The following is a 24,489-nucleotide window of genomic DNA, read 5'->3' as shown; positions in this document are numbered from 1 at the left end:
TATATATATATATATATATATATATATATATATATATATATATAATGCGTTTTTATATGAAAAATATAAATATTAATGTATTTCTAATTTTCATTGACATTTCTGGCAAAGATTTTACGGGCAATACATTCTGTAATTTTCATGACTGAATATTTCGTGAAACAACAACGTCAGTAGTCAATAAAGGTCCTTATCCATTCAGCAATGATTAAATCGCAATTTACTCTAACGTTTCGTGAGAAAGACCCTCTGATAGCTTGATTTTGCGTTTGTCTCCGTTGTTTATTTCGTTAACAAGGGAAAAGTAGAGGCGAAACTCACCGATAAATGATAACATTAAACGATTTCAAGCCGGCGATTCATCTCTCGCAGCGAAGCGTGAAACTTATACCAACACTTTTTCACTGCGTACCAATTTGATACAGAAGCGAGTTTTAATCCCAAACTACCGTAGAGTCCCTGCTGTGACGGCGCATCCTGTTTCATCCCGGTTGCCGGCACTTTTGTTTTCGCGAAAAAAAAGCACGCATTGACGTCAGCATTCAAATGAAGCTAATTTGGCGTTTTTTTTTTACCATATACCGCCGATGCGTGTGAAATGCGCATTATTATGATTGTCTGTCTGTTCGCCTGTCTCCCGCGTCCGCTCGCATATTCATTCTCACGGAAATTTCGCACACGAATCAACATCATGCCGCAACGAAAATTCGCCGGAGCGATAATTGAGCTTTCGATTTTAATTCGTTATCGCCCTAAATTTAACAATGTTGTTTTTAAATGAAAGCCCTCCAACACGGGAAAAACGATAGTTCGTCACTTTTCAATTGTTATTTTACCAATTTTTAGCTCGCCGTCTACGATCAGAAATGAATATTATAGAAGATATAAAAAGTTTGGTGAAATTGTAAAAACAACTATTTCCCTTCGACAGAGATTTTTTTACATTTTACTACAAAGTTGAAAATTCAAGTTCATCAAAGTTTCACGGTCGCGACCGTCACACTGCGACGCGATTTTGCCGAATACATCTGCATTTTCGGCTGGACACGTAACCGCGGACGGGACCGCGAATGTGAAAACTTTCGGCGTTTCCATCGACGGCTCTATCGTAACATTTGGACACGGGCGATTGCGTTCGGACAAAGTTACGAAAAGTTCCGGACGCGGTAGACAGTTCGGCGAATGGTTCCGTGTAACGAGACAACTTCACCGATTTTGACAACAATTCCCGAATAAGAGATTCATACAATTTTTATTGGTACAATGAATCTTGATTTTTATTTCAAGAAAACTTGTAAATTTGAACTCAATAAAATGTTCAAAGAACGGACCTTCAAATCGAGGAAACATGAAGGTAATATTCTCAACGAAGAAAGATACCATGAGCAATTTTTTTATTTTTTTTATTTAGAATTTTTATTTTTTAACTTTACTAAAAATAGCAACGTTATATATTTCTGTGACACAAACGCTTTAAAATACTTCCAAGGAGCAGGATGACATCAAACGATGTATTAATGATGTACTATTGACGTTAGAGACGTCATTAATGCGTCATTAACACGACGAAGATAGACTGATGTGCATAAAAAGTGCGACCAAGTCTTACTTTTTTCCCATAGGATTTTGTAAAATTCTGAAGGTTTCAATAAAAAATATACCGATTTTAAATGCAGAACGAGTAGATTAAGAATATAAAAAAATATAAAAGAATATAAAAATATAAAAGAATATAAAAACTCATTATTATTTCCGTAGTCGTTTGGGAAATAAACGGTCCAAAACGTTGCAATCTCAACAAACAACATACTATTCAGATTGCAACATTTTGAATCGTTTATCTCCCCATCGACCACGAGAATAATATCGAAACTTTCTGTTTTTAATCTACAAGACGTAGTTGTATCATTAATTGAAAAATTCAAAGTTTTTGGAGAAAATGTCTTTGGACGCTTGACCGCATTTTTTACAGCAACTTTAAGTATATATTAATCACGAAATTTTGCAACGTTGAGTCTCTCATAACTTATCAGATTATATTCATATTTTTGTAGTGTTTCACATTAATTAACGAAATATGAAAAAATACGAAAAGAAATGGGCAAAATTTGCCCCAAACAACATATCATGATAGAGTAAATAATATGAAAATCTAAGTGTAACTTTTAGCAAATTTGTTACTGCGTCAATACAACAAAATTCACATTCACATTATCGTAAACTGCATAATTCATTCAATACTGTATATTTATATCACAAATTAAAAGAATCGTAAAGTTTCCATCATCGATTGCCTCGCGCCGTGATAATCACGAAAGTCTATCCGGGCGTGGAAGCGCGGAGATGCTCATTTTCAGAAAGTGAAAACACGCGACAGAGCTCCGCGCTTGCATAACTGCACAAGTTGCGTAACAACTCGTGCAAGTTGCCTTTATTGCGAAACATCGGCGGAACGGGGAATAGTCGGCGTTGTTGCTCGAAAACGCGGCGAACTCCCTCGCTTTCCACCCTCTCCGCCTGAGACGGCTCGTGCCACAGGGCCAAGGCGAGCAGCAACCGGCCCTGGCCACCACCACCTACCCCTGGCAGACCTGCGGTTAGCAGCCCCTGCCGAGGGCGCTTACCGCGCGACAACCCCCAGCGCTCAGTGGCTGCGCTTCCTTCGCACCAGGCGTTACGCGCGCGTCTTTCCGGATCGTGTGTGGTGTGCCGCGGTTGGTGCGCGCTTCTCGTTGAAAACGAATATCCGCGCGGGTCGCCGTGCGATCAGAGCAGACCTGGGGGACTGAAGAGGTGTCGCGACGTATCGCGCTGCTTGCCAGCGACTGTCCCATTCGCCTTTCGTATCCGCGACTCCCGCAATCTCCGGTAATTTTCTGTTTTCTTTTTTACCTTTTTTCTTCCTCTTCTTTTTTCTCGACGCGTTCACGAACCTAGTCGCGTCGCGTCGCGTGTTAACATCGTTAGTTTCACTCTCTGTCGATGCCAGTGCGCTCCGAGGATAGTCAAAGGGATACGACCTCGGTGCTTTCAGTGCGCCGAATTGTCGAGTGTTGTAGCGAGGTAAATGACGCTCTTCATAGTGAACTGTATTTTATCTGCGTCGTGGATCCGTACTATGTCGAAGCTGCCTTTGAGAACCTTTTTTTGAGATCGCGTTGCACGCGAATTTCATTCCGTTGGAATACACTTTCTCGCGCTGTTCTCGTTGAATCTTTTATGAAATATGACCTCCTTTTAATTGTTCCCTTTGAAATGTTGTGTGCAAATGTATAATTTTGTTCTTAGATTCTTGTATTATACCTTCTTGATCACGCAATCGCTGAACCACGTTGGATTATTACGCGGGAACGTACGGAATTACGCCGAATTATATGAGAAACACGAACGATCGAACGATAGATTTGCCTGTTATATGCGCAACAAGCTGCACGATCGAAGTGCCGTTCATTTTTCATCGGCCAATCGACGTTTTTCTCCTTCGCGAAAACGCATTCTTGTTCCTTCAAATATTCATTACTATATTCGTATTTTAATCGAGGTGCACGCTATGTGAATCCAAATTGCGGGCCAAATTTATTGGAAAATTCTCTAATAACGCGGTTGCATTTTCGACTATAAAACTTCATTCGCGACATATCGTCATTGTAACTTTTAATGCTGTCGCGTTTTCCTTGTAAATATTTAAGTTCCAAATGAGATTCGCTATTATCCTCATTACGAATTAAAATGGAGAGAGGTCGATTTTGAAACTATGTAACGACGACTGTACTACACCGTCTATGATTTTCAAAGACGATTTGCCGCGGTCCGTTGAATTGTGGACATTATAAATTAAATAAAAACATCACGTTTTTAGTCTCGCTGAGACACTAGCTCGTCAGTAAGATAATGTCCTTACGTCACAAAGAACCGAGGTCATATTCTGACCCACCTATTTGACCTCATTTATCGCGTTGTTGATATATAACGTTGTGCTCGCGTTCATGTATGATTCAAGACCTTGTACGATGTCCTTGTTGAAGGTTAATAAGATTGCGTCTTGATAATTAGTGCGATGTAAAAAGAAGTGCCGCGCAGAATACACATGCACGTTATGCTACGTTATATACTTTCTCTTGTCTAAGTTGCTTTTGTTTAAACGCGGGAAGATAGATTATATTTAACGATAGAATCTCTAAAAGCTCGCGAGAGATCAAAATTACAGAAACCTTTGCATAACAGTTTTGCTGGTGCGCGAGAACGCGATGACTGTGTATTAATTAATTCATGATGCAATTAACGACCTCTCGGAATATTTTCCACGCAATCATAAATTCCGCGTAATTAACTTTCCAAGTTGAGTTGATATGCATTGCATATTTACAACCATAAAAATCGCTCAAAGATGCAGGCTCGAATTTTATCAGAAGATACGCGCGCTTTTCCCCTCCAATCGTACGATCCGAGTACTCAACGATTTTTTGATTAACCTTCGTGCGGATACGCGAATACACGTTGAAAAATAATTTTTTCAATTTTACGGCACCCGCAATTTTCCAGTACGCACAGAGAAAAAGTTAGTTCACCTAACTAAAATTGTAGTTACTTTTGACCCCATTATATTTTTTGCTTGTTTTGCAACACGAAAATGCTAACATGCATATAAAGTTGTTATCACTAACTTTACAGTAGAATTTGATAAATCAACGATTTTCTCGGCGACAATTTATAGTGACTATTTCTCTACGCGATTATATAGCTACAAACATCAAAGATTTTCTTGTCAGTGTATCTTTTTCATTTGTCAGCCCACTCGCTGCTTGCGGCTTTAACGTATATGTAATAGTGGAAAATCGTGTATGCGATTTTGAGCGACGAGGGACGCAATTTTATCGTTCGCGAGGACGGTCGGAGGAAATCCAAGCGAGGACAGGATGGAGTAGCGCGCACAGTGCGAGATCTCCGATAATCGAACGGATCGAGTGACCTCCATTCGCGGGTCGCAAGACATCCAGTCAGCGAGTGCGTCGGGAAAAACGCCGAGTGAAACCGTGATCGGATTGTCGCGTCGATCTCACGTCCCTTTTCATTTTCTCCCTCGCGCGCGTTCCTCGACGTGCATCTCGCGGGATTCCGGCTTCCCGTTGGCATCAAAGGGACTGTTCGTCTTCAGGATTTCGTTACTTCGAGGGTGAGTAACTTTCTCGGGAATAAGCCGTTTCTGGCCAACGTTAAATCACATCTCGCAGGAACGGCGAATCCGGTTCCGCGGAATGTCACGATCGACGTCCCCTGTTACGGCGATAGTTGGCTTGTTGGCTTAGTATCGTTTGTCCTGTTCCTCTTCATATTTGCACCCGAGATTGCACGGAATGGATTTGGTGTCTTTTACCTTCGGGAAGTGCGACTGTTGATTTTCAGCGCATCGAAGAAGCCACGAGGGGTTACGATACGCTACGCGAATTAATTATTCTAAAGACGTATTCTCGAATGTCTGCGTGTATTTTTGCAACGTTATTTTCGCCGCGAGAGATATATCGAAGCAATGTAGAAATCGCGTGTGCGAGAGAATTACCACCTCGTCTTCTTCTTTCTTCTATTCGTTTTTTCTCTTTCCTTTCTTAGAAAACAATCGAATAACTTTGTTCACACAAGGGTAATCACGATAGAGCGAGCGCGAGCGCTACTTAAAATTGAAGTGTATCCTAAGGCAAATTTTCGGAGTTCTCGAAGAAGTTAATCATGAAACGTCCGTGCGCGATAACAATCTGGCAAACATGAACGCTCGCTGACGCTCATGTCGTACACGATATACATTTTCCATAATACGTTGCCATTTGTCAAAGCGCGCACTTAGCACGTATCCCGGAATAGATATCGATTCTCATTTACCTAAATTACGCGCTTTTTGTGTAGGCCGATAATGTCAAATGTGACTTTTCACTTATAGCCGTCGTGTTGCGGTCAAGATGGAGAGTGTCCTTTCTTTTCATACACTTTCACTTTATTTTTTATCCCATACGATAAAGCACACGCGAGGGATGTGACGATTGCATGCACGCGGCGGAATACGCGCACCCACGTGTTGTCATGCGTGAACAATTCGCTCTTGAAACGTCGATAAACGTTGAACGAATGACTGAGAAGAACCACACTTTCAAAGAAGCGTATACGCGATACTCAAAACCCGCATTAATAATCGTCACTTGAAACTTGTATCAAATGAGCCGCTTGAATGATTAATCGATACTTGAGATTTATCTCAGATACTTGTATACGAATTTCAAGTTATATAAGAGTTTTTCATTTGAATCATATGATATTCGTGACGTTATATTTGTAATTGCAATTTAACTGAACAACTCACATATATCTCATTCCAAATTTAGTTCTGAGTACCTTACGTAAGAGAAACTTCAAGTGACGACTATTAGTACAGTTCCTAAATTTCTAAATTTGAATTATGCAAATAACCACTGCATAATTTGAATTTAGGTCTGTACTAATAGTCGTTGAATTTTGTCTCACGTGAGATATTCAGATCTGAATTTCAAGTTATATCAGAGTTTTCCATTTGAAACAATTTATCTGAATTGTATTATATTCGTGACGTCATTTCGTCAATGCAATTCAACCGAAAAACTCGCATCTGAATACTTCACATATTTTAATCCAAATTTCAAATAACGATTATTAAGTGAACCTTAGATTCGTATTAACAATTATCACTTGAGGCTTGTCTCATGTAAGATACTCAGATTTTTACTCAAAGTTGGATCCAAATCTTTCAGTTGAATTGTGTAATACATGAAAAATTTAACTTTGTGTAATAGCTGAAAAATTTAACTACGTCTAACTCTAAGATCCGTATTAATAGTCGTAACACAGTTACAAATGCACATGTATGATTCGAATGAAAAGTTTAGATCCGATATGAATTCAGATCTAAGTATATCATGCGGAACAAGTTTTGTAAGTAACGGCTGTTAATATAAGACCGAGACACTAGCTTTAATAGCTCGCCGAGGGGAGAAGATGAATAAATCAAATCAACAGCGTATATAATCATCATATCGTGTTTCCCGTACGCGCTCCCGTACGAGTCATCGCTTCAATCTTCTCCCGTTCGAACACATTAAACTCATCGTCATTTCTTCCCGAGGTATCATCTAGGCGGCTGCCAATAGAAGAAATCGGCCACCGATGGGATATCCCTCCCGGTCACGGCTGGAGAATTCAATTAGACGTGCCCGACACACGCGCGAAATGCAAATTGCAACTCGCGCGCTACACTTAATAAACACCCGTCCCGCTGTCGATTCTGATTCCGCGATCACCCGGAGAGCGTCAGCCGCGACCGGCGCGTTTTTCCTGAACGCACGTATTAATTTATCACGCTGCACGTACACACTCGCATCGTTTTTGTACTGCGCGCGTACCGCTAAGGGGATAACAGGTTGCGCGATTTTATCGATGGCCTAATTGAAAGCGCACCTCAGGCGTAAACGTGCACTGCGCACGAGCTGGCTAGCTGGTCGCTCTCCTGATTTATCACATGTCAATTTTTATCCGCACACCGGCGTCGCCTTCATCAGCCCGACGGATGTGAACGCGCGGCGGTTGAAACGCTATTTACAACGCCGACGTCGAATAAATGAATCGCTATTCATTAAACTGTCTTTGTCCGCCGCTCTCTCTCTTTCTCTCTTCGCGATATTGCCGCGGGATAAAGCAAATCGCATACGCCGGCTGAATATCCGCGGCTCGTCCCGCTGCAAGCCGCTCGAAAACTCAATTAACTCCGCGCGAAATTAGCTGGCTCGCGAGATATGAAAGCTTTTTGGGGAAGAATTGCGTAGCTGAACTGAACCGAGCTAGCTGGCCGATATCGGTCACCGCAAACGTTAAACAACGTAACGTAACATCCGTTGTAGTGACCCGTTGTTTACAAAGGTCACACCCTGAAAAACGTAAATGATGAACGTGACTGTGCACGCCGTGTTACGCAATTTTCGCGATATTAATCTATGCAGTGCGCCTGGACGCGCGAATATTGATGCGTCACCGTGAATGCGCGGTAGAACTCTAATTTAATTGCCTCTGCTAAAGAGCTCATACATCTGCGAGTATCTCATATCCATGCTTTAAATGAGATGCACTTGACATGGCTGCGCGAGCGAGATGCACTTGACTTGTTTAACTCTTTCGCTACCAACGGGACATACATGTATCTCGGAACGTAAGTTTTCTCCGCTTTTCCTATTCAATTGAACAAACAGTTGTTTCGACGCTCAGAACACATCACTCTAGTTATTGCTAGAATAAATATACCTTCCTCCAGTAGAACATCAGTTTGTCCCAATTTTATCTTTTTGGCGCCAAACTTTTAGTTTTTTTTTGTTAAAACTACACTAATTAGTATATTTAATGAAGTAAAAATAGAAAAATGATACCTTTAAAAAGCAAAATTAGTGGCGAAAGGATTAATGTATCAGGTTATAATTTTATTAGTTTTGTTAGAGCCTCGAGAAGAGGGGGAGTTGCAATGTATATAAACAGTTCATACGAATTGGTTCAAGTTTTCTTCTGATTGATTTAAATATGGAGATTATAGGCGTATCTCTCTCTCTCTCTCTCTCTTTCTCTCTCTCTCTGTCTCTCTCTTCCTCTCTCTTTCTCAAGAGCAAACACGTTAGTTGTCTTGCCATTTACTGTCCCCTTCAATTTAATAAATTAAAGTTCGTCGAAATATTATCCGTAACTTCTAACAGTTGCGCGGGTCATGATCAAACGTTGACAATATTCGTAATTAGAATATAGAATATGCCGTATACATGACACGATATTTATCACTGGATTAGAGAGAATAGATATAAGTTTATAGAGCGAATTAATGCCCCTTTCAACTCGATTATAATATTATTAAAGTAGCCATGATTGACACAAACGCACATTGACCTCTCTCATAATTAGTTTAACAGCGCGTTCTTTCTTTTTTTTCCGTTTCACAACTACGCGTGAAAGAGTCGCAGACTACTGTTTTATGAGTTTAACGTAACGAGCGGTAAGAACCACAACCAGTTTTATCTCTTATAGTCTTACAGAATAAATTAGATTACGCGACTCACGTGGTATTTCTTTTTACGATAGTGAACTCTCGCCGCGCTGATATCGAGGCGGCGAATTAACAGTGTTACGTCGATCAATTATGTTACGGGGAAAACCGGTAAACTGAATACGGCATGTGAAATATCGGCGTGCTTCAGTAATCAGATCGATAGCGGAATAAAACATTCGTGTTATCGAACGACGTTTACGTGTAACACACTACTTTAATTCTCGCTATTCGGAAAGTCGTAACAGAATAAAATCGAAAGGCAAATCACACTTTCAATCGAACTCATAGTTATCTTTCGTGCCGCTCAAACGACTCAAGTAGAAAAAATCAAAAAGTTTTTGAGTTGCTTTTCCAACAACAAGTTAAATTTGGATTTGAGTTTAATTTCTGTTTAAATACGTCAAACACAGTGTTAAGATAGAATTTAAACTTAGATCTACGTTTAAAAACTGTTATTAAAAAACTACTGCTATTAAAAAAATCGGTCCTTATGCTTAATTTTACTAACGTAACTTATCTGTGTTTGAACTGTCTTCAAACAAAGACTTGAACACAGATTAAAGATTCAATCGACGTTTAAGGACGTTGGCGCACGGAAAAAAAAGATTTGGTTGAATTATCCAAATATCTGATCGAATATGAACAATCCAGAAAGTAACTCGACTAAAGTAACCCGAATTTAGTTTAAGTTAACAAGATTTTTGGTAGACTAATCAAACATGTCTGGTTATTTAACGAAACATATCTGGTTAAATAACCAGACATGTTTGGTTAAAAAATTTTGGTCTACCAAAAATCTTGTTAACTTAAACAAAATTCGGGTTACTTTAGTCGGAGTTTCTGGATCGTTCATATTCAACCAGATATTTGGTTAATTCAGCCAAATCTTTTTTTCCGTGTGGAACCAGATCGTATAACTTAAATTACGTGCAGGACAAAATCTCTATTTATCTGTCCCTCTTTCTATCTTCTTCTCTCTCTATCTTTTTCTAGATGACCCTTCAATTTTTATATATCGCTGTTTGAGTCGCCCGTGTTGTTATAAATAGTTTACTCGCAAAGGGCGATACTGCGATTTCTTTGGAACATGTTTTGTCCCGAAGTTATTTCTGAATCAACTTTGCTTGATATTTTACTTCAAAAGCGACTTCATCGCGAGCGAGAGAGATTAATAATTCTGGGAAAGAAAAGAGGATTACAAGTTGTCACGAGTAAAGGATCGCGTTCTGTACGCTTGATAATTGTGAAAATTTTTTTTCCGCGACATCGACTGATTTACGTAAAATTCGGAGCGATCGCATTTGTTCTGAATTTATAGATTCTCGTTTAATCATGAAACTGACAAGGTCTCTCACGTAGTCGTGAAACTGACAGGGTTTTAAAGTGTCTCAGACACGTATCAATATGTAACATGACGTTGCATCCCTTGTGAGTTTGAGGAAGTTTAACCAACTCCGCGGTGGGGACTAACTCGCGCGTTGCGGTTTTATCATCTTTAGACGTGGGCAACGTTCCTTAATCTCTGGGTTATATGCATACCGCAGTTTGTGCATTCGCGACCAGGTTCCTCTCGTCGTAATGTCGAAAAAGAAATTGTAGAGTATATTTCCTTCTTTTTCCTTACATATTTCCTTTTCTTTCTTCGCGAAGAGAAAATATGTGTCGAAGAACGAAACTTCCATGACGATGACGTTCCGGAACGCGATGTATGTTCGATGTACGTTGTTATTATGCTTCTATGATTTTCTTCCTCGGATATTTTGCATGCGTGTCGTGCGAAAGTGAAGTCAAAGCAGCGAGGAGATCTCGAAGCGCTTCATCGGGGAACAGAATATCCGAGAAACAACGCGCGTCATCCCGACGCGAGCCTTATATTTAAAATATGTTAAGACGAAGAAATGAGTCGCGCTTACGCTGAAAGATGTGCGTTTACTATGTGTGTGCAGTGATTTCATTACTCTGAGTTTCGCGCGGCCTTTATCATCGCAGAAACTGCGCGCGGCACAATTCCTCGCGAAATAATCACGATAAGGACGGTTGAAAGTCGGATAGAGTGTGACGGATTTTCTTCGTAGACGGGGAAATCCGATTTACGTAAATTAAAGCGCTACGTTGTCCGATTCCAAAAGGTAACGCGTACATGCCGGTCAGCCGAGCGTAAAATGCCGCGTGCGAAAAACGGGAAACACATTTCGCGAACGGCTCGCGAGCTTTAACTCTCAAAGTACCTCTTCATCTAATCGAACGTTTCGATTTTCCACGCTCCATTGCACTTTGCACACGTCTCTCTCTCTCTCTCCTCTTTCTTTCTCTCTCTCCATCTTTCTTTTTCTCTCTCTTGAGGCTTTCCGTCTTTAGCTTTGAAGTGCATTGCACTGGTGGGAAGCCAAGTTACAAGCACTTTTCTTGTGACGCTGGAGAAGACGATAAAGTGACTCCTCGGTGAAACAAATTTCACGATACTCGCGTCCCCGGCCTTGGGATCTCGCGCCATGCAAAATTGCGTCGTTATTGTAACTGACAAGTAACCCTCCACGAGTTATCTCGCAAAATCTAGCTGCGACTTTCGTTTCCACGGCACAAAGAGCGCCATTAAGGAGTACTGTTTTACAGTACACTAACCGACCGTTCTGCTTTAAGGCTTTGAACCAAATATACACCGGACGAGATTGAAGCAGAGGTGGTTTAAATGATAAAATGTAGAAGATGGAGGTTTGCATCAGGAACGAGAAGAAGAGAGAAGGGGAAGAAAGGGCGAGAGAATTGCTGCATACAATTTCAGTGAAACAAAGTAAAATTTTGTACTCCGTATGATTAAGACAATGGATATTTTGCTGCGCATTGGGTAAATATGCTATCTCGGAATGGTAGAGCGGTAAAAGGAAAAAAATTTGAGTGGCAACATTGTGAAAGAATAGCTGTTTTTTTATTAAGGATTCTCAAACGACGCTCATGTATAAAGCTACTGCACGGCGTGAAAGCTGGCGAGCCTTGTGTGTATGTGTGTGTGTATGTATTCGCGATAAACGTGTACGCTTTTCGTTTCTCCTCTTGCTAGTGTATTTGCATAATTACTCGATGCTTACTTACCGATCGCGACATTCGACCGAATTAGCGTTCTAAAGCTCATTAGATGGAATGCATGCTGCGTGTGAGCGAGCAATAATATTAGCATAATTGATCGTGGCAATTCCGTTGCAAGCGACTGTTTGTCGAGCTGACTTACGGATTACGATGATTACGATGATTACGACGTATCCGATGTAAAAACGCGATCATCGTGCATTCGCGAGGTAATTTTTGCTATTTCAAGTTAATACGTTTTTTTATGCGCAGAGTCGTCAAGAAAACGCGATACGTGCGAGAATCACCTGGCGATGTCTCACGGGAACGAATTTATCCTTTATAGAAAGACATATCGCCATCATTCGTGCGGACGACTTTCCCGTGTAACTCTGCAATTCCCAGATATATTTCTTCGTTTTAACCGCTCGTTTTGACATCGAAGCTCTCAGAAAAATCGACTTTTTCGCCATTTCCTCGCTCAACACGCCTGGTCGCACTACATCATGTAAGACAAATGTGAGTTTACGAGACGGTGACTTCCCTCGCATCTCGGATAGGTCGAGCGAGATAAATTATGATACATTGATCGTGCTGGCTGCCTTCTAATAAGCTAGAAACGCGAAAATCTGTTTGCGTGCTGGCAAGATCAACCGGCGGTTCCGCTGTCGTAAACTTTCACACCCAGATCAATGGGCCGCGATTAATCATGCCGCGATAATTTAAATAGGAACACGCGAAATACTTAATTTTTATCGGCCATAGTACACCGCGCGTGTCACGAAAATACGATAAGAACAACGTAAACAACAAGCGAAAACGATGTTATATAACAAATACAGTTCGCAATACTTTCAGTAACGCGAGAAATGTGTTTATCAATTTCTATTTATATTCGCCTCGAGAGAAGAAAATCGAAATTATCGCGGTACCATCGAGGAAGCATAAATATTTCTTTTCTATTGAGAAACGAAAACTCGCGGGGGAAATATTAGTTTTATTTTCGACTTCCTGAACTTTCTAATATTTGTGTATTCTGAAGGATTAGTTGTATGATACATATGGAAACATAAGATGGCAGGAAACACACGAAATATCACACTGAGAGAAACAAATATCTAATAAAAAATAGCTATGCGGAAAGATCTTAAAAACATATTTACTGCGTAACATTAATATAAAATATTTTTTAAATAAGAGAATATAACATTTGCTTAAAACCTTGAGAAAATCTTAACTTTTCTTAAAAGCAATTATTTGTTCTATTTAAATAAGCAAATATGTTATTAATATTTCCAGCAAATAAATATTTATTATTTCTTAGAAATTTTTTCTCTCAATGTAGCTTCTAAAGAAAACCTCTCGACAAAATTAGTACACTGAGAGAAAAAATACTTACAAACTAAAAAATATTTATCTGCTGGATACTAATAATATAGCTAAATCTAAATTTTTTTATTTAAATAGAATAAATAGTTGTTTTTATGAGAAGCCTAGTACGTTTAAGAAAACCATATTTTCCTATTTGAAAAATATTTTATATTGGTGTAAATAGATACGGTATTAGCACCCATCGACTAAATATGTCTTACTCGTTAGATATTTTTTTCAGTGGTAGGTTAAATAGTTTCAAAGGAAGTAAATGAAATAAGCTTTAGAAAGTAGAATCAAAATTTCGACTCTGCGAGTTCGTTTCTTTCGCGTCGCCGTTCTCTGATGATGCACAGGAAGTTCCCTAGACGATTTCACCGTTTGACGACAGGGGTTCATCACGCATCAGTATTCCAGGGTTAATCCGTGCGACGCATTTCCACGACATGGATTACGACGGTTTCGAGCGATCGATATTATCGATTCGCCGGCGGAAAAGGGTCGCTCGCGCGCACGTCGTCGTCGTCATCGTCGTCGTTGTCGTTGTCGTCGTCGTCGTTGTCGTCGTCGTCGTCGTCGTCGTCGTCGTCGTCGTGCACGCTCTCATATACGTCGTGTGTGCTCTCATACTTATATACCGGATGAGTATGACCTCGTGTATCGCGACGATGGTATATCTATACGTGCCATGCGGTATGCGACAACTAGGGCGATGCTACGTCAGATTGGCATTAAAATGTCTGTCCCGGTCTGTCCGCAGTCACTGGGAGCACGCGCGCTCTCACTCACTCGCTCGCTTCCTCGCGTTGCTTTATCAAGCCGTGCATCATTACATACTGTGGACCGTAATGATTTGGCGGGGGAACAACTTGAAATCCCGTCCGTCGGCTTACTTCATACCCGTCGTGTTCTTGACGTCAGCGACGCGGCAAGGCCGATAATTCGTTTTGACATAGGTGCACGACGTTATTATCGTACCGTTCTTGGCGCGCACCGAAGTAAGTTTGAGTAAGCTTTCGAAGCCGTTTCGACGGATAGGATTTGCAAGGATGAAGTACAGACGCGCGATAGGAGGAGTGATAGGCTTCAAACTTACATAAAACAAATATAGAATAACGGCGCTCTGGATTTCTTGACTGAATATAGTTAGACCATGCGATGTGTGAATTAAATTTTTCGTTAAAATTAGAGGACTCGCCGGTTGACTTCTCATATGTTGATTCGTTCCATTGATATCCGTCAGTTCTCAACGAAAAATAATCGGTCTCGTGTTCGATTATCGCTGGATTTTCTCGGGGAACGTGACTTCTCCGCTTCGGTCTGATTTACTTTCTAATTATACAGTTCGGGACTATTGGTTTATCGATTTTTCATCATTAGTTAACGCGGATTGTCGAGCCGGGGCACAGTCCTCCACGGCGCCAAAATGGGCAAAAGCTATTTTCAGTATTCCTCGAAGCAACTGTTGATGTGAAAAGAATTCATTATCTCGGCAAGAATAAAAGAGATCTTTTGATCGTTTCTAGATTAGGATTGTTTACGGGAGACACAATGATCGTAATGATCGAAGTCACTATATCGTTAATTCATTCTAATTTTCTCACAAGAAAATAGATCTTTGTCAAAATTTATAGCTGTCGGCAATACCGACTCTGCTAATCTGCAAGAAGAAAATGAGAAAAAAATGTTTGGTATTTGCAATGGCGTAGCCAGAAAAAAGTTTCGGGGGGGCTGTACTTTTTATTTTTCACAAGCAAAAGGGTCATTCAAAAAAATTTTTCTCACACAGCGTAAACCAGAAAATTAATTTCGGGAGGGTTGTAGTCCCCTCAGCCTCCCCTCTGGCTACGTCACTGGGTATTTGTAACTATATAATCGCATAGATAAACAATTATAGCCGAGAAAACTATTTTTTTGTAATTAAATTCTACTGTAATGTTGGTGATAATTATTATATGCGTGTTACTATCATTTTCGTGTTGGAACAAGCAAAAAATATGATGGATATATTGGAGCCAAAAATAATTTATAATTAATAATTTATAAAATAATATATAATTAATATAATTTATATGATCTTAATTATAATATATGGTAAAATATATATAATATATAATATATAAAATAATATGTAATTAATATAATTTATACGACTTTAATTAGATCAACCTTTTTCTCTCAGCATGAGGGAAAACTTCTTCACAATGTCTTGAAAGTAACTCTCAGTGGAAATATTTTCTCTGGTATTGATATTCGATAAATTTAATTAATGAAAATGTCGAAGCGGACGTGTGCGGTATTGAGCAAACGATTGTGCAAAAAACTTCGGTAAATACTTATGATTAAGTAAAGTGAGAGGGAATCTTTTCTGAGAGAGACAACTTTACCTTTAATTTGATTTACAGGAACGGTTCCTTTTCTCGTAATTTAGGGCCTCGCTAAGTTTCTTAGCGAGCGAGCGTAAACATTTAACTAATTAACGAGATCACGCGTAACACGGGGTTGATCGATATGTGGGTGTACACCGCGCATAATTAAACGCGCGATTATGTTTGCACTAGCGTCTATCGATTTGCGGCTGCATGTGAGATACGCTCAACGGAGCGAACTGCATAAAGCGCGCGAACGCCGGCAATAATAATTGCCGTATCGGAAGCAATCGCGTCACAAAAGCAGTTGAAGGACCGTAAACGCGTGAAACAAACGGACGGCAGTAGGAGACAACAGTGAGGGTTAACTGCTACGGCCTTGGCTGACATTTAATTGGTTTGCATACCGACAGGGAGAAACGTAACGATTCACGTATGCATATCGTTATACGTGCACATCAGCCGGGCTGTAGTATCAGTTATACATTATTAGCGAGCGAGAATCGATCCTCGATTGATCTCTCGCGAGTTGCGCGAAAGCATTTTACTCCTCTTCCTCTCCCCAGCTATCCTTCGCCTCACACGGAGAGATTCGATAGAATCGAGTTTCCCGCTCGTATCGCTTCCGATACGACTCACAACACATCCCGCGCAAGCTTGATTGAGTTGTGCACGTATTGCTGTGTTGCGTGTGAGTGTGTGTGTGTGTGTGTGTGTGTGTGTCGCATAACAACTTCGAGCGAGAACTCGGCTGGAAACTTGAAGTAACGGTGGCAGGTTCTACCTGTGGTCGGAAGCGCGCTCAATTCATGTCTACTCGAGTTAAAGTTATCCGCAGAACGACAGCCATTATTCAATACGTTAATCCTGCTCGATCGTTTACTTATCGCACAAGGACTCTGTGAGCGAGCAGAGTTCGTTTGCCATCCTATTGTCGACTGACAACAAACGGCGGTTACACGACGTCCTTGTTCGGTCATTTCATGTCGGATATCGCGCGTCTCGTTCATTCAGGCAAAAGTACCAATGCCTGCACATCTGTCTAACTCTAGACATTCTTATCATTTCGGCTTTTATAAATACGTAGACTTTCAACACAGAATAAATTCTATATTGAAGGAGTATAAATATTATTCTTTTTAGTAATTTAAAGACGTTTTATTTTAACAATTTAAAGACCAAAACGATAATAATGTTCAAAATTAGGTACGTGTCCAGGCATTGACATTTTTATCTTACATCGATTTAGTCAATTGATATCCTCATTTGTTTACTTTTGAGTCTCTTCATCCGTCTATAAACAAAAGAAGGAAAGAAGCCAGCTGCTTCTCGTGTGCGTTGTTTCTACGGGAGTCTACGCGAGTGAGAAATTTTGCTCGAGGATATTACAATCGATATGAAAATTGGCTAATAACATTAGATTACCGGACATGGATTCCTCGGTAAATTAAGTGAGCGCGCATATTGAGCGACGTCGTATCGAGTAGCGAGGAAATTAGTCGCTCGTTAACGCATAATTCACAGGTAGAGCCACAGGCTCCGGTAACGTCGCACGTTTTATTAGTCGCGGCTAATTGCGTTTTATGGGCGTTTGACGTCGCCTGTTCACCACTCGGCGCGTTTCACTTTACGTGAGACTTTTCGTCGGACACGCCAACAACAAGGCAGCCCTACGTGTACGCGCGCGAGTGCCGTATAATTATGTTCATTTTCTGCGTAAAACGTGAGGGATGTGGGAAAGGGAGAAAAAGAAAAATGGGCGACAGGACGGGAAAGGGAATTTATCTCATCGATTTGCCCCGCCGATTTGTCGCGGCGCGCACGCAAAGGAGCTTCATTTTATATCTCTTATCGTAACTCACGCGCAAGTAACGATGCAAATGTCCCTGTAACATGACAAACGCGGCCGGGATATCAGCCTCCAGAGGACGCGTTATCGCAAAAAAAGGAATTGAAAGAATGGGTACGTGTCTGTGTGTCGTTGCAGCACGAATTGTTTTCGACGGCTCAATATCGGATACGTATTGTTTGAGAGGACACGACACTCTGAAAAAAATAGATAATCCCGCTAAAATTATAGTTCTTGGCTATATCTTTTTGTAGTCCTAACAAAAAAGTAATAGAAGTAGCAATATGCGGGTGAGGTTGTTTGTATGTATATCTTTATTATTTCGGCTATCAAGAAGCAACTTGGTTAACAAGAAATATCCTTAACCACACTCATCCTTCTATACCTTTTATATACAACTAATATTCTTATCTTAATATCATAATCTTAATACTAAATATTTCCTACTATATCGTAAAATACACCTTTTCTTTTGCTATTCAATTCCTATATCACATTCATCACTCACATTATATACTCCCTCTTATCTTTTTCTTTTTCCTCTTTTTATTACTTTTTATTTCATCTCATCATCCTAACTCATTATTTTATCTCATCATTAACTCATCATCCTAAATTCATATTGCTTTATTATCAGCTCTTAACTTTTTAACCCTTTGGAACACAGTGGTTTCATCGTGAGATCATTATTAATTTCAAAAGGAATGATCTCTTGGATTGTTATTCTAAACATGTGACTTGAATATTTTATTAGAATTCGAATTTTTAAGATCCTGTGCTTTAAAGAGTTAAACCATCTTTTTGTACTGACATATAATGTCTTATACTATCTTACTTCCTTCTGCATGTGGGGTTGTTATCACTGACATTATATAGTAACACTCACTCTAGAAAAATGGTTCTCCAGAATATAACTCATGCGATTATAGAGATACAAATACCGAACATTTTTCTCTTAGCACATACAGCGTGACACACGCACATGACGTATAAGCTTATGAATATGCATTTCGCGCGGGTAGCTCGTTTTTCCCGGTGATATTGCACGATTTTTCGCGGAAAAGCGTGCGTATTCAACGACTCGAGAACGCAACGATCGCAACGAAAGAGATCGCAATTAGACGCGAACGTCGATTCGACTAAAAAAAACACTTGCTGTCGTATCAAGATGGGCGATACAGCGCGTCATTACGATCTCAGATAAAAAAGCAAAAGGCTCGGCAATTTTTTTCTGCACGGGAACAGGTTAGTTACGACAAAAACGCGAGGTGAAACTCGCAGCGCGAAAATTTACCGGAGAAACGAACGCATTGGCCTCCCCCAACGCTTTTTCCGTAATTTAATATCTCGTCTATCACATACAATACTAGAACATACGCGTAATACGTGAAATTTTACGACTAGGCGAAATTTAGAGGGAAGATTAAGAAGAGCTCGGCTTTTTCCATTCGCGCGCTTTCTCGTTCACGTCTACCCACTTTGCCCGAATTTACTGTCGATTGCCACTTCTTGCCGGGGAAAGGTAAGCGAAATTCTATTATGCCGTTGCGTGCCCGTGAAGCGGGTTTTAAGGGGTGGATTAAGACGCACCCTCACCTCGAGGAGATCTTTTTATTCGCCTGGCCGCCTCCGGGCAAACGAAATGATTTTATCGCGGACAGGTCTGCGCGCACATTTTGCCGCTAAACTTTATCGTTTACCATAAAGAAAATGGAAACTGTCAAACCCTCAGATCGTCCTGACCGAGACGCGACGGCATATATCCGATGTATCTACGTTTCGAGTTGATGCTGGCAGACGGCGAACAGGTCTGCGACTGTCTGCTGTTTCAATCTCGCGAAAATTTAAATCGAACGTAAGACTTTTGCAGAGAAGTTTTAAGTGCTTGAGATACGTCGCGTGTACAACTGAATTTCCATATATATATATATATATATTTATTTATATATATATATATATATATATATATATATATATATATGTGTGAGATTGAGTGTTCCTCAACTCAAGATTCTACCCTTGCAGTGTCTACCTCGATCTTACAGGGATCGATAGCAACAAGGCGTGGTCATTCGATGCTTCTATTTTTCCCCGATGGCGGTGACGCGGTCTCAGAAAATCACCGATAAGGCTTCCATCGCGGCAGCTGCCGCATGAAACGCACCTTTTACTGGGGTCTCGTTCGCGCAGTTCCGCGATTTCGACTCAAGATACAAACCAAGAAAATGAGGAGAGCCCGCGCGTTCTCATAAAAGAGAAAATAAAAAGAAAATAAAAATGCATCCTCTCTCGCTTCGTGGACAATGCAGGAAGTGTCGCTCGTTTGGTGACATTATTCAAATTATTTTCTAGATTATTCCTCTCACACAGTGTGAAGCTACGTTGCACAATTCGCTGGAGTAGGAAAATTTCGTATAAATATTTCTGAGGGCGATTTCCACAGGATTGAAACGCGTCCCGAAAATACTCCCTCTCTAGTCAGAGAGTGAAGAGAGCGCACTGATCCGTCATATGACAGCCAAGGCCGCCACTCTTCCCGCTTTTCATCATGCGGAAATTTCTGTGTCGATGCATGGAAATCTCGCTAGGCATTTGCGACGACGGAGTCTTTCATAGAAAATGAGTTGAATTCAGTAGTAGAAAATCCTACCATCGTACGAGAGAAAAAGAGATAAAAAGAAAAAAATGTTTATTTTAGTTCTAGGATATATCCTCTAATGAATGTTACGTTAAATAAAGTTGCATAAAGTATAATGTGAAAAAATCACAAGAAATAATATTTATTAGAGATTGTTTTATCAATTTGAATTGATATATTTAAAACACTTCAAGAAAACTAATTATCGATATAGATATTTATTAGAGAGAGAGAGAGAGAGAGAGAGAGAGAGAGAGCACGGAAGTGTATATTGCCCGTGATATTTCCGAAAACATTAGCGCATAAGCACGAAAAAACAATGCGTTAATTACATGACGTTATTTACGCTCTTTTTCCTTGAGTTAAAATTCATTATATTCAGGTTGCGTGTATGTATCGCATTTTTCTCGCGTACTACAGTTGTGTTGAGCGAAACTCTCTCGGGAAAAATACTACAGGTCCCGATACCGAGACGTGTTTATCGGAATTAAGCTTTCGGAATGTAAATGCACAACGGAATATTTTCCATCTGTTAATTTCGAACGTTACTGCCGTATTTAACGCAACTGAACGGGAGAAGAATTCAGAAGAGAATTCTTCTAATATTCAAATGAAGCACGGTGACGCATCTCTAATTGTCTTCTCTATCTCCTCGCGTTTCGTCCTTCCTTCGAAGCACGTAAACTGGCAGAGTTGCCTTTTTAGCATGCAGTGTAATAAACTCACTAATATTTTATAATTTCGAGGATCAACGTAAAGCTATCATAATGACGAATTTGACATATTTTCTTTAAAAAAATAATTCATAAATAATAAATCAATTAAAAAATTTCAATAACCTTATAACTACATTACGTGTTAATGGTCTGTATTATTAGTTGTCACTTCAAACTGATCTCATGCAAGACTTTTATTCAAATTTTTATCCAGATATAAGTTTTTTAATTGAATTGCGATACACATGTGACATTTGGATCTGTAGTCGCAATTTAATCTTATCTAATCTGAATCTCTGTCTTGAGAAGTGTTTTAAGTAATAACTCTTAATACGGGTCTTAGTCTACTTCATGCGAAGTAACAATATGTCGAGGAAGTTCCCTCATATTCTCCGGGTAATGCTCGACAATATTGCAGAGCGAAGTTTATATATGAGTTCGGTTGCCTTGCGAAGCGGCTGACGTAAAACGTATCTTTACTACTGAACTTCCTCTCTCTCCCGACTCCCTTTCTCCTACTTCGGAGATCGGTCAGTAGACCTAGCCGTCGTATAATTCTCTCTCTAAGGATTTAAACCTCGCAGGACCAGCCGATTCTATAAAGTTTTTACATAAATGAATATTCGATAACTGATCGTTAAACGCATCTCTTCGCGGTCGAGAGAATTACCTTTGCGCACTTCACGAGTTTTATGCAGCGATAGGAATTCCGGCAGACTCGCAATGAAAATCGACATTTTTCAGATGAACCATTCTAAAAAGTCCCCTTTCTCTTTTTCTTCCTTTCTTTGGGCGCACTCACTACGCGGTACAGATTACATTTGTCCGAATAATAAGAGCGAAATATATTCGCAAGTTTATTCGCGTGCACATATATGAACACGTGGATCACGCGCATGTCGCATATGCGGCAAGCACATCGGGTCACTGCCGCCATAGGCACGTAATTACATTCCGTTTGCCTCGATCGTGCCAGCTGCTTCCTGCTCCTTTTTTGCGCACGCGAAACCCGGCGCAATAACGCAGTAAACATTGATTTGTTGCGTACAACATCCGGATACTGAAGCGAATCCGCCTTTGAGCCTCTTAATTAGAGGCAACTCGAAAACACGGTAATTATCTGGAAGTGTTTGCGCGTTGCGACATTTAATCGCAGAGGCAGCACACAGCTGACGATGCGAAACGATTGATTGTCGCGGCGATTTTCGAGCATCGTTATGCCACGGGTTTGTTTCAGTCGAGTCTAGTCCCGTTGGGCATTTTTGATTCAACAAGGAAAGTCGCGTCGTTATTACTTCGCAGAGAAACAGAGCGCAATGCAATAATGAATGATAGAATAGACAATTTTCATTTTGTGCTGTACGCACACAACTCAAACGTGTTAAGCCGTGCTGAAAAATACAATGTGGAGCATCAGAGCGAGGCTCATGCTCTAAATTGTATTCAAAGCTAATCGACTCCTCTCCTCCTCCCATTTAATCATCCTGGCGATATTACTTTCCACTTGTATAACTAAATGACGCGTTGTGTCCGATAACATTTCACTTGGATGTGAAATTAGAGCATGGATATGTAGAGCACCACTCGTTGCGCTCGTGAAAATCATACAAGTGAATACGATTTGAATTTCGTAATCAACGTGACTCGATGCATAACGCGCAATCTAAGCTTCCCCGGACGGCGATCGCTGTTCGAAGCACGACAGCGAAATAAAGATAAAAATGCATTTAAAGTAGACTCCCATAAATTTCGCGGACTTTATTTGTCTCTGGGGAGAAGTTGGCGAAGTCGAGCATACGTAACGCGCAGCAAATTTTACGGCCGAGCTACCGAGGAGCGTGCCGCCGATCTAGAACGCGAGTTTGCGATCAGTTTCATAATTGAACTCATAAATAAACGCGATTCGAATATCTCCCGAGGCTTTGCGATCAGCAGTAACGGAAGGATGAGTCGCTTAAAATCGTCGATCACGTTGATATAATCTTCTTTTCGCGTATATCTTGAAGACTGAATGTCGATTCTATTATAATGCAGTTAGCTCGCTTCATCCCGCTTCAAATATAATTCTCGCGTGCACCGCAAAATACGAAAATGTGCCAACGTTGCATTCGCATCATCACTTAGAATGACGAAATTTCTTTGCTCATTATGCATTAATGGAGCGCGAATACGTTGTTAAATCTAGGTGTGGTTCGCGTACGACGCGCTAGTGATTCTCTAGAGAGAAAGAGAGACAGAGAGAAAGAGAGTCTCTCGTTGCTTTGCCCTCCCGTTCTTGCACACCGTGTCTATTCACGTCTAAAAAAAAAAAAAGAAGAAGAAAAAAGAAGACCAGCAACGTGGTTTCGTGGTCGTCACCGTCGCGGTCGCCAACGTCGGAGGAGTTTATGGTCTGGGATCGATAAATAATTCTCACAGCTCGTTTCTTTTCTTTTCTTTTTTCAGCAACGTCATTTGCGCGCGCGCGCGTTGTATACATTGACGAAAACGAAGATGAAAATATTAGCTTTTACTCTCGAGATAAAAATCAAGATCGCGCGTCAATCACGAGAGAGAACACCCATGGATACGCTCAACCTCTGGTGACTTATTCGACTTTTTCGTTTATTACAAAGGGCCGTTGTTACAAAGAGGACACTTCAATGTCGATGTGTCAACGGTCGAAAATTGATTTGTACGTTAAACGAGACTCGATCACATTTTCTCCCTCTCTCCGACAAACGGAGCGCATGAAACGGAACAGCTAATCAGTTCTCAAGGAACATTCAATGTTAGTAGACAAAGGAGAGAATTTCACTTTCATCGATAATAAAGTTGCGCTGCCCTGCGTACTACTACTTTGTTCTCTTCCTATCTTTCGCGCGCGCGCGCGTTGTCTTCTTCTTCCTTTTACCCCTTTGGTTTTATCACTTCGATTTTGTCACTCGCTTTCTTATCCGGGATACACTACTCCGGAAGACATCGATTCACGTCGCGTATAAAGTTTACCACGTGCCTTCACAGTACAGTGAAGAGCAGGAACTCTCCTTGACACGAAGGCTTGAAGAACGATACACCTTCCGCACACCGTTTAATCAAGCGCGGCTTCTTCAGTCCTGACCGGAATATCCTCTCTTTCTCTCTCTCTCTCTTTCTCTCTCTCTCTCTCTCTCTCTCTCTCTCTCTCTCTCTCTCTAGTCCACATTTAACGGGCAGTTTCTCACGGCCATTATGAAATAGCATAATTGCGATTATCCCACGTGGCAGCGACTGCGTTTAGTAATACGCGAGCCTTGGGAGATCGGGAGCTGTAAATTACGTTCAAATTAGAGAGCCACGGGCTTGGTGCATTTAATATACCCGGAAGCGTGAGGCCTATTAAACAGACGTAAATCAGAACACGA

At 40.6% G+C, this 24,489-nt stretch overlaps 1 protein-coding gene across 7 annotated transcripts in view; it reads left to right on the top strand.

The window, feature by feature from the left end:
* LOC116846808 overlaps nt 1–24,489 on the top strand; it is a 111,095-nt gene that overhangs the window by 2,394 nt on the left and 84,212 nt on the right. The window contains exons 1-2 of one of the 7 annotated variants that reach the window (XM_032821177.1): nt 2,555–2,868; nt 4,791–5,173. The exons of 2 other annotated variants lie outside the window; for them this stretch is intronic. The gene's annotated coding sequence lies outside the window, so the exon portion shown is untranslated. Of the gene's footprint in view, nt 1–2,554; nt 3,064–3,122; nt 5,174–24,489 lie in introns of those variants that run through there. 4 more of the 7 variants (XM_032821155.1, XM_032821163.1, XM_032821171.1 and 1 more) reach the window with 4 other exon arrangements.

The sequence above is a fragment of the Odontomachus brunneus genome, unplaced genomic scaffold (genome assembly GCF_010583005.1).
Source record: "Odontomachus brunneus isolate Ranch 3 - 2012 unplaced genomic scaffold, Obru_v1 Obru_scaffold_004, whole genome shotgun sequence".
NCBI lineage: Eukaryota > Metazoa > Arthropoda > Insecta > Hymenoptera > Formicidae > Odontomachus > Odontomachus brunneus.
The sequence above is the reverse complement of the archived record's forward strand: the minus strand, read 5'-3'. Positions and strand labels throughout refer to the sequence as shown.